At 51.3% G+C, this 15,872-nt stretch overlaps 1 protein-coding gene across 2 annotated transcripts in view; it reads left to right on the forward strand.

The window, feature by feature from the left end:
• The window catches only part of TFEB (transcription factor EB), a 55,243-nt gene that overhangs the window by 1,890 nt on the left and 37,481 nt on the right, over window positions 1-15,872 (forward strand). Inside the window, exon 1 of one of the 2 annotated variants that reach the window (XM_049653292.1) lies at window positions 5,113-9,816. The exons of the other annotated variant lie outside the window; for it this stretch is intronic. The gene's annotated coding sequence lies outside the window, so the exon portion shown is untranslated. Of the gene's footprint in view, window positions 1-5,112; window positions 9,817-15,872 lie in introns of those variants that run through there. 2 annotated transcript variants of the gene reach the window in all.

Genomic DNA, 15,872 nt, shown 5'->3' on the forward strand with positions numbered 1-15,872 from the left:
CTGCCTGCCCCCCCCCGCCCCCCGCCCCCGGCTGCTGGGGTGGAAGAACTGGGAACCAGAAAGTGTAAATGAAGTGCCGTTTGGGTGACTCTGTGCTTGCTTCTCTGGAAGGGGGCCGAAGTTACTTACAGTTTACAAGGCCTGTTACAGCTACAGTGCTATTTTGCCCTCTGCGAGGTGCAGACAAATCAGAATCCTATTCCAGCTCCCACGGAAGTGGTGCAGGGCATGGGGCAGGGGACATCCCCTCAGGTGAACACTACATTCATGGAAAACTAGCCGGGCTTCTGATGGCAGGGTGACTCACAGTCACAGTCACAGGGGGTGGGCTAGGGCAGGCAGGAGCCCATCCAGGGGCCTGGGATGCTGGGATACCCAATGCCCACCTCCATTGCCATTGAGGCCCCCTTTCAGCCTCCCACCCTTCAGGCCTGGCTGTCCTTTGAGGGTCTGGCTTCTGGCCCTGATTCCTCTTGGAGCTTTGTTTATGGCTGTAATTGTATCATTAGCTGGAGTTTATAGAGTTACTTAGCACCTGCCCCCACAGGGAGTGGCTCAGCCACCCCCTGGCTTCTGTCTCTTCCTTTTCAAAGTCAACTTGGTTTCTGCCGGCAGCAGGCAGCAGGGGGGTTCCCCAACCGCAGCTGGCATGAAAGCCAGGTTGGGCCTTTGTCCTAGGGATGGAGGGCAGTCAGCACTTGGGGCCCAGCTTGGGGCTGCCCTGGAGATGACCGTGGAAATTGGGTTGACCTCCTCTGCTCCAGAGGGAGGGAGTTCGGGATTTCTAGTGCTGCCAGAAGTGTCCACGTCCCAGGATGCAGCAAGTGCATATGCATGTAAGGTGTATATCCTCATCTGAAAAAAGAGAGAGACAAACACACGCTCCTTCTGGGCTCTTGTGAGGATTCAGGGTGGACCAGTGCCTGGTACATGGTGAGTCCATAGGGTTGCTGTGTGTTCCACTGTGGGTGAGTGAGATTGATACGCGTTTTGTGTGTGTGGTTATGAGATTCTAGGTATCTAGATACATGTGTACAGATGAACTGTGTACGTGTGTGTCTATGAGAGTATCACACGATATTATATTAGAATATTCATCTCGTCTCTATGCTCTAATAGAACAATATCCTAATAAAGTTATAAACAATAGTTGCCAACATTTATATTGTGTGTTTGCTCTTTGGAACGAAGTAGGGATGTTGTTTTCATTACATAGATTCAGAGAAGTTAAGCAAGTTGCCTGAAGTCACACAGCTTCAGAGTGGTAGAGATTCTAACCTGGGCCGAAGTGACTCCAAAATCCATGTTCTCAATCTCTAAAGAAGACCACTTCAGGGTTTCTTAGGCGTTCTGTCCGAAAAAGTGGGCAGAGGGTGGTCTGGCAACCTTCTCTTCCCCAACAGGGTGTCCTGCTCTGAGCAGGGGTGGGAGCTTGCTGAGGCCTCTGCCCCAGGACTGCACCTGTCTCCCGGCAGTGCTGCTGAGCTGCTGACACAGGTGACCAGAGTTCTGTGCCGAGAGCTCTCCCGACCCGCCCGGGGAGAGGAGTTCAGACCAGGCTTCCTGGGTCTCCTTGGTAACCTCACACATTAACTTACAGCAAAGCCCTCACTAGGCACGTGTTTACTCAGATGTGGGGACAAGTCTGTAGCGGCTATGGAGGGAGAATGAGCCGCGGCCAAAGTCGTGAGCATACTGGTGTCCTCACACTGACAGGCTATGTGGCTGGGGCAGGTCCCTGCTCCTCTCAGCCTCAGTTTCCACATCTGTGTACCTAGATCATCTGTGGGGTGCCCTCCAATGTGAACCCTCTACCTATCTTTGGCAAAGGCACCTGGACAGGAGAGGCTTCCAAAAGGGAGGGACGTGTCGTGTGTGTGTGTGTGTGTGTGTGTGTGTGTGTGTGGTGGGGGGTGGGGTAGGGGGTACTGCTGAAGTCCACTCAGTAGAGTTGTAGCTATAGGCTGGCCCTGGTGGTGTGACCAGCCAGTTTTTCTTGGGACATAGTCACAGCCAGCATGTACTGAGCACTAGCTAAGTGCCACCTAGCCAGGAGATTGTTAAGAGCATGAGCTCTGGGGCTAGGCTGTTTGGCTTGGAATCCCACCTCTGCCACTTACCAGCTGTGTGGCCCTGGGCGAGCTGCTTAACCCTGCTGTGCCTCTGTTTGCACACCCAGACTAACAGTGCTATAGTGAGGGCTAAGTATTCTGCTGCACGCTGCATGTACAGGACCTCGAATGGTGTCATGCTCAAAAAAGTGTTATCATAATGGACTCTTACGGCTCATTTATTTCTTTATTTCTCATTTCCAAGTGAGGAAATGGAGGCATAGAGAGCTCCAGTGAAGAAAAAAAAAAAGACCTATGGGTTTGCAAACAGGATTCCGCCGCACGTCTGACATCCTCAAATGAAGTGCCTTACGGGGGGCGCTTTGTGGCTTCCCTGGCCGCAACTCCCACTGTTCCCTGTTGACCACACCTGGTCTCTACATTTGACAAGGTAGCAGAGGGAACTTGGCAATGCTTGCAGCATCTCTGGCACCCCTGCCCTGCCCTGCCCTGGCCGTGGCCCTGGGGATTCCTTGGGTAGCATCTGGCTTGCCCACTTACTCCCCATTCCTGACCCATGGCTTTCCCCTGCACTTCTGCCGCCTGCCCCTCCTCCCCTCTGCACCAGATGTACAGATCCCCTTGGCTGCAGTGTGACCGAAGGCAGCCATGATATCCCAGCAACAGGGCAGGATCTGGGACTTGTTGTGCCCACAGGAAGTGCTTCGCTGTGGGGCGACGGGGCAGGGGGTGACAGCAGAGGGTAGCTGAGAGGGGCAGAAGCAAGAGGCAGAGTCATCACCAGTTTTCTTTCCTGGCCCTTAAGTGGGGGCATGAGGAGGAGGGGAGAAGGGACGTCTGACCATGCTTGCCCCCCTCCAGCTTCCTTGGGGGCAAGCCTCCTTGTTGGCTTTTATCCCAATAGCAGAGACCCTAAAGTAAAATGTGATGCCATGGGGATTAATCCCTAATTCCAGCAGATTTGCCAGAAATCCATAGTCCATATTTCCTCCTCCCAGCCCTTGTTCATGCTGGTCCCTTCTCCTGATACACGCTCCCCTGCGCCCCTCCCCCTGTCCAAATCCTTGGTCCATGATATATATATATATATATATATATATATATATATATATATATATACATATACATATATATATGTATATATTAGAGCATGTGACTCTTGAAGGAGGAGCCTTGGAATCAATATGTTAAAAATTCCCCAAATGGGGGTATCTGAGTGGTTTAGTTGGTTGAATGCCTGACTCTTGATTTCAGCTCAGGTCATGATCTCATGGTTTGTGCAGAGCCTGCTTGGGATTCTCTCTCTCCTCTCTCTCTGCCCTCTCTGTTCATGTGATCTCCCTTTCTCTCTCAAAATAAATAAATAAAGTTTAAAAAAATTCCCCAAAGGATTCTGATGCCCTTTCTCCAAGGCTGTGGCTCTCAAATTTGGGCATCAGAATCGCCTGGAGCAGTTGTTAAGACACAGATCGCTAGGCTTTACCACCAGGGTTCCTGATTGAGTAGGTCTGGAATCAGTAGGTCTGCAAATTCCCGTAGGTCTGGAGTTTGTATTTCGGATGAGTCCTTGGGAGATAGATGCTAATGTTGCTGGTCCCCAGACCACACTCTGAGAACCCGCTGCTTTGTAGCTACCCAGCCAAGAGCTTTCTGTCTCCTCGGTCTCTGATTGCTTTGGGCCTCTTAGGTCTGTCTCCTTTCTGAAGCCAGGTCCCACGAGGCAGGGACCACTGTGAAACCATTTGGTGACCGCCAGTCCCTGGTATAATCGGCCTCCCTTGCCCACTCTGCCCCCTGCCCCCACCTCCCATTAAATTGACCACTGTCCAGCCTTGTGGTCTTGGCACAAGACCCTCTGGGACAAGTGCTCAGAAAATCATTGCTGCTTAAATACGGTGGGATGAGGTGGACAACAAAAGACAGTACTGTCCCCAGGAGTCATCAGAACACGGGGCAGGGTCTAAAGCTCCTTCCTGCAAAAGTGCTTGGAGCCAGAGTGGCATTGCTGGAACACGGGGTGGGGTGGGGTGGGCATCCAGAGTGGCCCTTGACTTTGTTGAAATGAGGCTGTAGAAACACCCATCATGTTATTTGACTTTCCTACCCCATGGTGGGCAAGTATTGGATCACTGTTTGAATTGTGTTTCTTGCTAAAAAAAAAAAAAAAAAAAAAAAAGATAGGGACGCCTGGGTAGCTCATTCAGTTAAGGGTTCAACTTCAGCCCAGGTCATGACCTCATGGTTCGTGGGTTCGAGCCCTGCGTCAGGCTCTGTGTTGACAGCTTGGAGCCTGGAGCCTGCTTCAGATTCTGTGTCTCCCTCTCTCTCTGCCCCTCCCCTTTTCATGCTCTCTCTCTCTCTCTCTCTCTCCCCCCCCCAAATAAATAAATGTTAAAAAAAAGTTAAAAAATGATAAAACATGCACAAAAAGCAGCTGTTCCCTTCTCCTTTCCTCAGACTGGAGATGCTGGGAGGGCGGAGGGAGGAGGAGGTGTCACTGTTGGATGTAAGGGTGTCTCCATCATCTTCTAGGAGGACTTGGGCCTTCAGGACAGCAGATAGTCAGGCCACCTTGGGGGTTCACCCCTGGGCTCTTGGGACAGTTCCTTCCTTGGAAGCTGGATGAGCTGGGGCAAACCCCAGTGGGAGGCGAGGAGAGGTGCCCTATCCCCAGTGGTTAGAAGAGAATCTGGTATACAGTGGGTACTCAGTAAATCTTTGTGGAGTGAGTGAGTGAATGGGTGTGACTTAAGCCCCATCAAGTGCCCAGAAATGAGGACACAACAAATGCTTTACTCAGGGTCTCTGCCCTGCAGGCAGGGTATCAGCTTCACGTACTAAAACTCAGGGACAGGTACATAGCTGAACAAGAAGGAGCTCTGCCCCCAGCCCCCGCCCTCCCCAGGATCCAGGTCCAGCCTCACTCTGGTTTGAGGCTGACCATCTGTCTCTTCCTGTAGAAAGTTTGCCAACAGCACCTCCCAACCCCCCCCTCCCAACCCCCCTTCGCCACCCTCCCCCACTGCCAACCCCTCCCCCACCCCCCACCCCTGGTTCTACTAGTGGGTCTGTGGGGTGGGGCTCCGGTTTGTTTTCTCCTGTTTGCCAAGGGAAGTCACAGCCTGTCCTCTGCCTTGTTTATCATTGGTTTGGGGACAGCACCTGCCCCAGCCCCCCTACAGAGGTATGGAGTGGCCAGGAGGTGACACACTATCCTGTCCCGCCCCTGTCGCGTCTTGTCCTCTCCTGGCTCTAGCCAGGTGTGTTCTCAGCTGCCCCTGAAGCATGGTGCTGGCTGGCTTTGCCGTGGGCCGACTGGGGCTGTGGGGCTGGGAGGCTTAGTAGCCAGCTGGCTACTACTACCCCTATATTTTGGAGAGTAGAGGACTGAGGCCTGGGGAGCGTGAGGGAGGCTCTCCAGCACCCCATGGCCTTAAGCACCTCCTGGGTAGCTAACACTGTGCCGGCCAAGCAGGGTGGGTGGGAATAAGAACACAGCTCCTCCCTCAAAGCTGACAGCCTCACTGGGAATTTCACTAACCAGAGGACAGAGAAAGGCAGATTGGTGTTAAGATAGTACAGAATTACATACTAAATGAATGTATGTTCTTTGCTCTGAAAAGCATTCTTCCTTGGTCTAGAGAGTTTACAAAAGGGCTCATGCAAGCATGGAGACCTTGGCTCAGCCCTATGCACCCTCTAGACCCCCAAAAGGGCAGCTCTGTTGCTCCCTGGGTCCTCTTACCTGGGAGTCACCTCTGCAGACGTGGGAAGCCTCAGTCCTGGACAGAGTCCTTCCTTCCAGGAGGACTAGTGGCTGCTGAGTGCAAGGGGGAAGGAGCCACAGGGAGGTGGCTGGCCACCCACCTGTACTCGGAAGCCCTGGGCCATGGGGGATGTGGTGCTCAGTTGGGCCCAACCACTCAGACCTCTTTGGGTCTCCCTGTTGCTGAGCCCCAAGACTTGACCAGGAGCCTGGGGCAGTGATTCTGCTCCCCCCACCTCCAGCATCGTCCCTTCTTCCCCCTTTCCTCTGCTCCCCATGTCCTCATCCCTCTCTACCTCCATTGACTTCCACTGCATGTGGAACATTGGCCCTCCATGCATGTCTCTCTCTCCTGCTCTCTCACCCCTTCTCTCTCTCTTAATTTCTTTTTTCTGCCTCCCTCCTTTTGGTGTATTCAGAGGGCTCCTTCAGTGCCTCCCCAGTGTGAATCTCCGAGCCCTGCTGTTGGGGGGCAGGGGGGCGCCCAGAGGAATCTCACCCAGGGCAGAGTGAGGTGGGTGTGAAGGCACCCAGCCTGAGGTAGCCCCCTGCCCTTGAGGAGCCAGGGGCTTGCAGTGGCTGGGACACCCCCAAAGTGGTGGTGGGGAGATGCAAGGAGCCAGAGCTGGCTCCCTGGCCAGCTGGGGGAGCCCCTCCACGGACAGCCCTGAGCATCTCCGGATACTTCTGCCCCATGACTTAGCTATAGATTCTCATCCAGTTTGTGGGGCCTAAGTACAGTGGTTCTCAAAGTTAGGTGTGAGAAGATAATAGTAGAACTTCTGTTTCTGTTTATTTACATCCCACCCTTGTCTCCCCCTTTTATTGTGAAATACACCACGAGTGCTGATAAGCACGTAAACATACATGCACACCGTAATAAGTCATTGTAAAAGTGAACACCCAGGCAGCCACCACCCCAGTGAAGAAACAGAACGCAGCCTGCACTCCAAAATCAGCTGGTGAGCCTCGCCTCTGTCACAACCCCTTCCCCCCGAGGTAACCACTATCCTGATCTTTCTGGTAATCAGTAATTGCTTTTCCTTATCACGTAACCACCGATGTCTGCAATCTTTATTAAAAGAGTGTAGCTTTGCCTGATTTTGAATTTGATACAGCCAGAACGATGCTGGACATGTTCTCTAATGTTGTGTCTTGTCCACTCAGTGCATTTGTGAAGTTCACCCACGTTGCTCCGCGGAGCTCACGTTCACGGCTGTACACGCAGTTCATTCCACGGCATGCACTTGCCACCGTGTTTGCATCCGTCCTGCCACTTGCGGGCATTTGGTTTGCTTTCCTTCCTTGGCTACCGTGAGCGCTACTGTTAAGACTATCCTTGTATGTGTTTCCTGGTGCGTCGGTGCGTACCCTTCTCCAGAGGGCCGATAACCCCGAGTGCAATTGCTAGAGCACAGGGTGTACAATGCATATTTCACCTTTAGGAAATGTTCTGTTAAGTGGTTGTACCAATTTATTCCTCACCAGTGGCACCTGAGAGTTCCCGTTTCTCCATATTGTCGCCAACACTTGGTGTTGGCGGACTGCTTAATGGCTGTCGTGCTGGTGAGTGCATAACAGAAGCTCATCGTGGGTATCACTTCTCATCTCACTCCCCCTTCTCATCTGTTTTGTAGATCTGTTTTTGTGGATGCTTGCTGACCCGCACGATATATCCATACGTTGGTATTTATAAGCAGTTTGTGAGGAAAGAAGCAGGCACTGGGGGTGCCCATCATTTTTTCCTCATAAGAGTTTGTGACCAAAATAGCCGAAAGACCATTATAATACTGAATGCCAGCGAAGGGCTGGAGGTTGGAGGGGTAGGAAGATGGTCTTCAGAGGAGACCCGCAATGGGGCAGCCTCTGCCCAGAGGGTACTAAGCTCACAGAGTACTCAGGCCCTCTTGCCCAACACATCTGGCCAAGGAGGAGGAAGGCTATAGGGCTAGAGCCCTCAGAAGATACCATGCAACTTAGAATTGGCAGGTGCCTATCCTTCCGGGTCCCCTAGGGCAATAGTTCTCTACCGGGGGCTGATTTTGCCTCCTAGGGGACATTTGGCAATGTCTGATGACATTTTTAGCTGTCACAACTCAGGAAATGCTGCTGGCACTTAATGGGTAGAAGCCTGGGATGCTGCTAAATATCTTACAATGCCCCGGGCAGCCCCCTACAAGGACTTTCTGGCCCCAGAGTGTCAGTGTTGAGGTTGAGAAATTCTGATCTGGGAACAGAGCCAGGAACTGAGATTTGCCATAAACTTGCTACATGGCTTTGGGGAAGCTACTTCAGTGCTTCAAGCCTCATAGGGAAAATGAGGGTGGCGAGGGGTCCTGCCCCCACCCCTTCCTGAGGCTGTGGTCAGGACTCAGGGGAGGGTGGCTGTGTAGACACTTTGGGAAGCATCCCTGCAAAGGGGCCTGTGCTGGTTGTTTTCTTTGTGGTCCCAGCCCCTCCCCCTTGACTGTGCTCCCCGTCCCCTGAACTGGAGGTGTCAGGTGACCAGCTGTGGGCTCGCCCTGGTTCCTGCTATTCCAGGCCTCAGGGCTGTAGGGGAACCGCCCTGAGGGCTCCAGCCTTTTTGATGAGGGCAGCAGAAATGAGGGGCTCTCTGGGGGAGCCCTGGGGCCCAGGTAAAACCATTTCTGACTTTGTCCTGAGCCGGGTGGGAGTCCAAGGTTGTGTGGGGTGATAAGAGGTGCCTATCATACTCTTTATCTGAGGCCCTGTTGTAAGTCTGGGCCATAAGGGATGGGAGTCAGAGGTCATTCTTGGGGGCTCTGCACACCCAGGCCCGTCTCCTGCTCACCGTCTGTGCCCTTCCAGAGTTGTTATGCCAGAGAGGACCCAGGGTTGGGTCAGAGTCTGGGTCAGAGCTCCCTGGGCCCCTCTGACCTCCCTGTTCTGGGGCGCGCTTCACCTTAGTGGCATCTCCTGCCTTCTCCAGGGGTCACAGCCAGCCTGATCTTCTTCCTACTGAGGTGCCTCTTCCTGAAACATACTCTCGTTGAAAGGGTCTAGTAAACTCATCCACCTGAGGTCTAGGTGACTGACAATGGCTTAATAATTGCCAGGCTTTCTTGACAAGGAATGTTACCTATCAAAGGTGGGACTCCCTTAGACACCAGAAAGAAGCGCTAGTGAAATGTCAAGTTTCTTTGACAGGCTGTGAGAGAAGTACTTTGGGCGTGAGGAACCCCTGAAGTCACGTGTTGAGCAAGAACATTTTGTCACAAGTGAAAATTGTATGGCGGCTCCTATCTTCCCAGAACTTCATAGAATAACCTTGGTCTCAGGGTCCATTTCAAGGTGGGGCTATATAGCAAGACTGTGAACTGGGTGTCTGGAAGCCCTGGGAAGGCCCAGGACCAAGGTGGCAGATATGTGGCCAGTCCGGAAGGTGGTGGACCGTGGGGCTTTGGGCTAAGAGAGTACATGTCTCTAGGAAGGGCTGGGAGGGTGTATAGGTTAGGGCTGGGCTTGCATTGGACCTAGTAGGCTTCCTGAAAATTCTCCCCACTCTGTGCCTCTCCATCTCGGGTGGGGGGCGGGGCAGGTGCAGCAGAGCCTATGCATTTTGAGGCCAGGCTGTGTGGGTAGTGGGGGGCTGTCAGAGGCTCAGTCTGGGAGGAGGGAGCGCACTGTAGGGGTCCTGGAGCCCAGAGTGGGGGAGATGGGGTGAGATGGAGCTGGGAGCCCGTCTGTGTTGGGTAGTCTTGTGGGTATATGAAGCCTTTCCGGGCAGGCGTGCGGTTCCCCTCTGCGCCGTGAGTAATCCTCGGCCACGCTTGCAGCTCCCAGGGGATTGTGCAACTTCCTCTCAGGCTGAGGTGCAGGGGGCTGGGTGAGAAACAGCACTGGGGAAAATGAGGAAACTGGGGCCTGCGCCGGGGCAGGGGCACGGGCCTGGGCTCTGGCCCCCCAAGTTGCTGAGCTTTCCAGGGGACCTCCTTCCAGGGGACTTCCGTCTCCCAGGTCTGAGGGAGTGTGTGCACATGAATGTGTGTGTGTGTGTGTGTGTGTGTGTGTGTGTGTGTGTGTGTTGTGTGTTGTGTCTTTGGGGAGGTAGGTGAGTGGGGATGAGGCCCCAAGAGCTGAACTGGCATTGGGGTATCTTTCAAAGAGGAACGGGAGATACTGAGTAGGGTCGGGGTTGGGGAAGCAGGTGGCACAAAGGAGGGGTCCCTGGGCCAGGCTTGGGGGGAATGGGGATGGTGGAAAGTGTGGGAAACCAGGATTCAGAGGAGCTGGCTGCCAGCCCCACTTCTGAGGAGCTGGGCAGCCCTGGGCAGTTTAAGCACTCCCTGCCTCGTCCTCACATCTCCAAGCTCATTTTGAGGCTCGGGTGAGGCCACAGTAAATACCTCCATGCCTCAGGGATTGGGAACAGACACTCTGCTGGTCCCCCTGGGTTCGAATTCTGACCCTGCCACTCTGCAGCTATGTGATCCTGGTAAGCTACTTAGCCTCTTGGTGCCTCAGTTTACTCATCTGTAAAACAGAGGTGACAATTATAACACCTACCATGTGGGTCCGTTCTGGGGATTAAAAGACCTAATTCATGTAGAGTGCTCAGAGCAGCGCCTGGAACCCAGCAAGTAAGGGCTCCGCACAGGCAGACGCTTTCCTGGTACCCAAGCATGTTTGTAAACAGCAAAAAACTGCCCAGTGTTCATGTGACTATTTTTGATGGCAGGGATTTGAGCTGGCACCAGGGATGATGATAATAAGAGCTCACATTTCCCAGGCCTTACTTCATTTCAGGTACTGTGCCAAGTGCTTGACCGGCATCAGCCCCTTGAGCCCTCATAGTCACCCAATAGGGTGGGTGCTGTCATTACCCCATTTCACAGATGGGGACATGGAGGCACAGAGGGAGGGGTCCGGTGACTTGCCACAGGGCAAGTGATATCAGTGAGGAGGGACAGCAGAATGGTCCATGGGAGCCCTGAGTCAGATCCACAGCCCCCAGCCCAGCCCCTTTCCTGGGTTCTGCCCGAAGTGGGTTGGGAGGAGGGAGCAGGGTCGGCTGTGAAGGTGAGAAGCCTGGCTGCCAGGCCTGTGGGCTCCGGCCAGTCTCCGATCAGGTAGTCAACTAATATAGAGTTGAGTTAACACAGGGAATGGCTTTTTAGAAGTTGGCATTGGAGTGGACTTCCTCGGATGTCCCTCCTGCCAGTGTGTGGACTTGAGAGAGGGGCTGAAGACCTTCAGCGGGTGGGCGGTGTGGTGGGAGGTGAATGTGGCTCCAGACTCAGATACACCTGGCTTTGAATTCTGCCTGAGCCATTTACTGTGTGACGTTGGGCCTCCGTTTCTTCACGTGCAGAATGGGCGTGGTAAGTGTCCCTACTTCTCAGGGTGATGACGAGGAGAAATGAGATGCCGTGTAAAGTGCTTAGCACAGGCCTGGCCCAGAGTGAGTCTGACGAATGGATGACTTTATTAGACACCTGTTGTAGAGACGGCCATGTGCTGGGCCGGGAGTTTAGGCCACATGGATATCCCGAGAGGGCTATAATTTGGACTGTGGATCAAGGCCATTAATTGGACCCTAATTTCTGGCCATGAAGTCAGCTTAGGGGGTCTTTTTTTTTTTAATAACAAAGAATAAAGAGAACATCCAAGTGTTTTGCACAGTATTGGCAAGTGTTGTCTAACTTTTTTATTTTGTGTTCATGTGCATGGGTATATGTGCTAGGGGTGTGTGTGTGTGTGTGTGTGTGTGTGTGTGTGTACTGGGCCAAATAAGATATATTTTTCTGTAGATCGTGGTATTTGGGGTCACCTCCTTAGAGATTATCTCCCTCTTGTGCAATGCTTATGGGGCACCTACTGAGTACACCACATTCTGGGGGCCAGACTAAGATTCTGGGTCCAATTCTTAGCATGGCATTTGTGAGGGAGCGGGCCCTGTGGGGGTCAGCAGAGGCAGAGGGGGAGCTGGTTGGGGAGGGCTTTCTGGGTGATGACAAGCAGTGGATGGGGACGGTATGGGGTGACAATGGCCGGGGTGAATGGTTGACTCGGGGTCTGGAGCTAGAGAGCCTCGTTGGCAGGTGGAGGCTCCCAGTCAATGGAGGGCTGTAGGACCAGACCCATGCAGGTGCCCGTGCTAGCTAGAACACAGGGCTGGGTGGAGGTCATCCCAGAGCACTGGACAAGGGCTGTGCCTGTCTCCTCTGGCCGTGGCAGGGTGGGCAGAGGAGGACTCAGGGTTATTGATGATCCTCCAATTGCCAAGACTCACAGGATCTACAATGACTCAGGGAGCCCCAAGGCCCATGACTTAGCCATTTCCTCCTTCCCCTGGACCTTGGGAGCCTCCTGAGCCTTCTCCCTTCTGCTTCCCCAGCTGGCTTGAGTGAGTCTGACCTGGAACCTGGATAAGTCAGCCCTGAGCCCTGGTCCATGGGCCAGAAGTCTATTACTTAGATACCTGCCCAGGGTCAGCCGGGGCCTCAGTTTCTTCATCTGTAAAGTGGGCATACTAACCCTTGAGCAGCTGGCCCTCTGGTTGGTGATGCTAATCTTGTGACCTATTGTGGATGAGGTGGCTGTAGGAAGCGTGAAGGGCTCTGGGTGGGTTGTCAGTGTTATCTCTAAGGCTGAGAGAGCTGGGGAAGGTCATGAGGACATCAGCTGCCTGACTGGAGAGCCCCCACCTCCCCACCCTGTGACCTGGGGCCATGGGGCTGTGATCGGGAGAGGCCTGTGACCTGTGGTGAGCTGGGACTATCCCTAGTTCTGACGGGGAGGTGGCCTTTTAGGAACCTCAGAGGATGAGACCCAGGTTTGACCTGGGTCTGGGAACCCCGGTTTCCAGAGTCCTCCCCTACACGAGGTCCCCTGGGAGCCCCAGCTTGGAAGTCTGTATTGCCAGGTGAGGGGGGCAGTGCTCTGGGACTGACTGGCAGAGGCCAAGTTCCAGGAAGCCATGGGTGGCTTCCAGCCTGCTGTGGCCAGAGCCCAGAGGCTCAGGCGTGAGCTCCCACGGTGGAATATGGTGTTTAATGGTAGCTCATATATATTGAGCACCTGCTCTTAGGCGCTGTGTTAAGCCCTTTTGTATATTTGCAAATACAATCTACACAATAAGATCTGATACACAGGTCTTTCTGTTATCCCGTTTTATAGCTGAGGAAACTGAGGCCCAGAATGGTTGAGCCTCTCACCCAAGGTGAGAGTGAGTGACAGAGCTGGGCCTTGGGTGTGAGTTGTGGATTCAGGCTGTCAGGGTTGAAATTTGGGTGGTACCACTGATGAGCTGTGTGACCTTGGACACAAGTGACTGAATCTCTTTGGCCATTAGTTTCTTGCTCTGAGAGCTGGGGATTACATCAGGGCTTTACTCAAGGGTGGTTGTAAGAATTATGTGAGATAATGGAGGTGGCCCGTGGCACATGATGAGGGTCCCAGTAAGTATCATCTGCTTCGTCACCACTCCTGCTGGCAGCAATAACCTGCTGGGTGACCCTGGGCCGGTTGTGTGACACAGGGTACTGACCCCTTCCTTCCTTGGGCTGGGGGAAGGGGAGGCCTTTTCCCTTCTTCCCTTCTAGCTTCTTTGGCTAGCCTAATAATTAAATGAACACAAGATAGATCACCAGAAGAACATTTAATTTTTGTGTGAACAAGATCCCCAAAGATAGGAGGCTCAAAGAAGCGACCAAAGCAGGCAGCTTTTATACCATTTGGACAAAGCAACAATACATTTGTGAAGAATGGACAAAAGAAAGAGGTTTGGGCTTGGGGGAGCTTATTAGCAAAGAAGTAACAAGGGTTGTTTATATAGCCTTCTTGGCCCCGAATTCCCTGTTTCTGGTGATGAGGATATCTCTCTGCCTCTTGGTACAGGGAGGGCACCTTTCACACGGGGTGGGGGGGGTTATTTCCTGCTCCCACAGGCACGAAGGAGGGTCAGAGTGTCCTTCTTGCACCGCTGTTCCTTGAGTAACTTTAATTCAACATAATCAAGATGCCAGAGTGGCCTGTTTTGGGGTGGCATATTTTGTTCCTCTTCATTTTCACCTATGAAACTTCAAGAAGTTTCACGGTCGAAAAGCTGAGCCGGTGGAGTGCCCCATCGTTTCACTGAGTTAATGTTTTAGTCTTGGAAACAGATCAGTTCATTTAAATGGTTGTTTCCTTTTAGGGGGTGGTGATGCACCTGGGCTCCCAAAGTTAGGCCTATGTTGTGTGAGAAATCAGGTGTTTAATAAGGCACTTTTATGGACAGAAAAGAAAAACCAAGGTTAATGATCAGAGCAGACTATGATCCCAGTTTGTGAGTTCTGAAGGCAGCCAGCTGAGATTTCTGGATGTCAGGCTCAAAGCCTCTTCAGATGGAGTGAGAGCAGACAGTGGCAATCTGACAGATTTTCCTGGTTTGCAGTTTGAAAGTCTCCGGTGATCTTTTCTGCATGGTGCCCTCAGCAATAGGCACATGAGCTGTTGTGGTGATTTCTCTGAAGTTTCTATCAAGTTGTTCACACTCTGCAGGGCTGAAGGGAAGAGAGCAGCTTTTGCTTTTAGCGATTCTATGTTAAGAGTAGAAGAAACTTGGGAGCGTTAGTTTGGAAAGCGTTAGCCAAATATTGGAGGAAACTAGAATTCAGAATCCCGTTGTTCTATGGGTAGAAAACAAGACTTCATTGATAATTAACAGCACTAGAACCTGATATCCAAAAAGTGTACTATAATTTTTCGTTGAAACAACTTTTTTTCTCTACAGTTACCCCCATTTCTATCAAAGATCATCAAATTTGTTTGCAAAATAGGCTGAGGTTTAGTGAATTTAACTTATTTATATAAATACAACAAGAATTGCAATTGACTGTATAGCATCTTTTCATATGCTTTGTAGGAACTTCTCACAAGGAATCTCAGGTTGGACTTTTAAAAGCCTCTCGAGGCTGGGAAGCTGAGTCCAGGACTTGTCATCAAGCTTTTCCTGCAGTCACTCGAGATTTAGGTGAATTCCTCTTTTCTCCAACTCTCCCAAATATAGTGAGGTTTTTGCACCTGCCAGGAAGTGACTTTCCTTACTCACCTGGTGAGGCTGCTGGGAACCCTGTAAGCACGATACCAGGCTGATTTTTCCAAGGGGCTTTATGGGCTCTATAAAGTCAACCTTAGTTCCTTAAAGCTCTCTGGTCATATCCAGTTTGTGCATTTCTCCCTCAAATATGACGTTCCAGTCAAAGCCTTGGTTTCCAAAGCCAATGTTTCCAATTGCATCTTGTTACTAGGAGAATAGATTTTTATTGACCTTGTGTAAATAGCTATATTGTCATGAAAATAAAAAATACTAAGAGTTTTCGAAGTCTGGAGACGTCAGATAGGGAGAAAAAGGTAAACGTTTCAATTCTAATTACAAAAGTATAATTTACCAAATTGCTGTAAGTCATGGTTAGCTTAAGAGAAAAAAATGTGTTTTTTTTAAATCTGGAAAAAATAAGCATTAAAGATCCAACAATGTTTTAAGTAAACAGTTATAAAAATTATAATCATCTTTATCAGTTAATTCCGTTTCATGTAATTAATTCTTGTTGATATTGACCTTTTGTTAACAATTTTTTGAATCCAGTTTTTCCTTAGAGTTCTGTCAATTACTTTTTTAAAAAAACATTTATTTATTTATTTATTTATTTATTTATTTATTTATTTTGAGAGAGAGAGAGAGAGAGAGGCAGAGAGGGACAGAGGCAGAGAGAATCCCACGCAGGCTCTGCGCTGTCAGTACAGAGCCTGACACAGGGCTCAAACTCGCGAACCGTGAGATCATGACCTGAGCCGAAATCAAGAATCAGACACTCAACCATCTGAGCCACGTGGGTGCCCCAGAGTTCTGTCAGTTCTAACCCAGTTCAGGGGTATGATCTGAAGGTTAGTAGAAAACCGTATTCTAGAGTACTTGTCAGAGTCCCTTCCATGAATCTTTCTGAAAATGAAACACCTTTGTAAAAGTATCAGAATAAAACAAGAACTTATATAACTGACAAGACTTAAAAATGCCTATGGTTAAAAAT

This window comes from Panthera uncia (assembly GCF_023721935.1).
Source record: "Panthera uncia isolate 11264 chromosome B2 unlocalized genomic scaffold, Puncia_PCG_1.0 HiC_scaffold_24, whole genome shotgun sequence".
Classification (NCBI taxonomy): domain Eukaryota; kingdom Metazoa; phylum Chordata; class Mammalia; order Carnivora; family Felidae; genus Panthera; species Panthera uncia.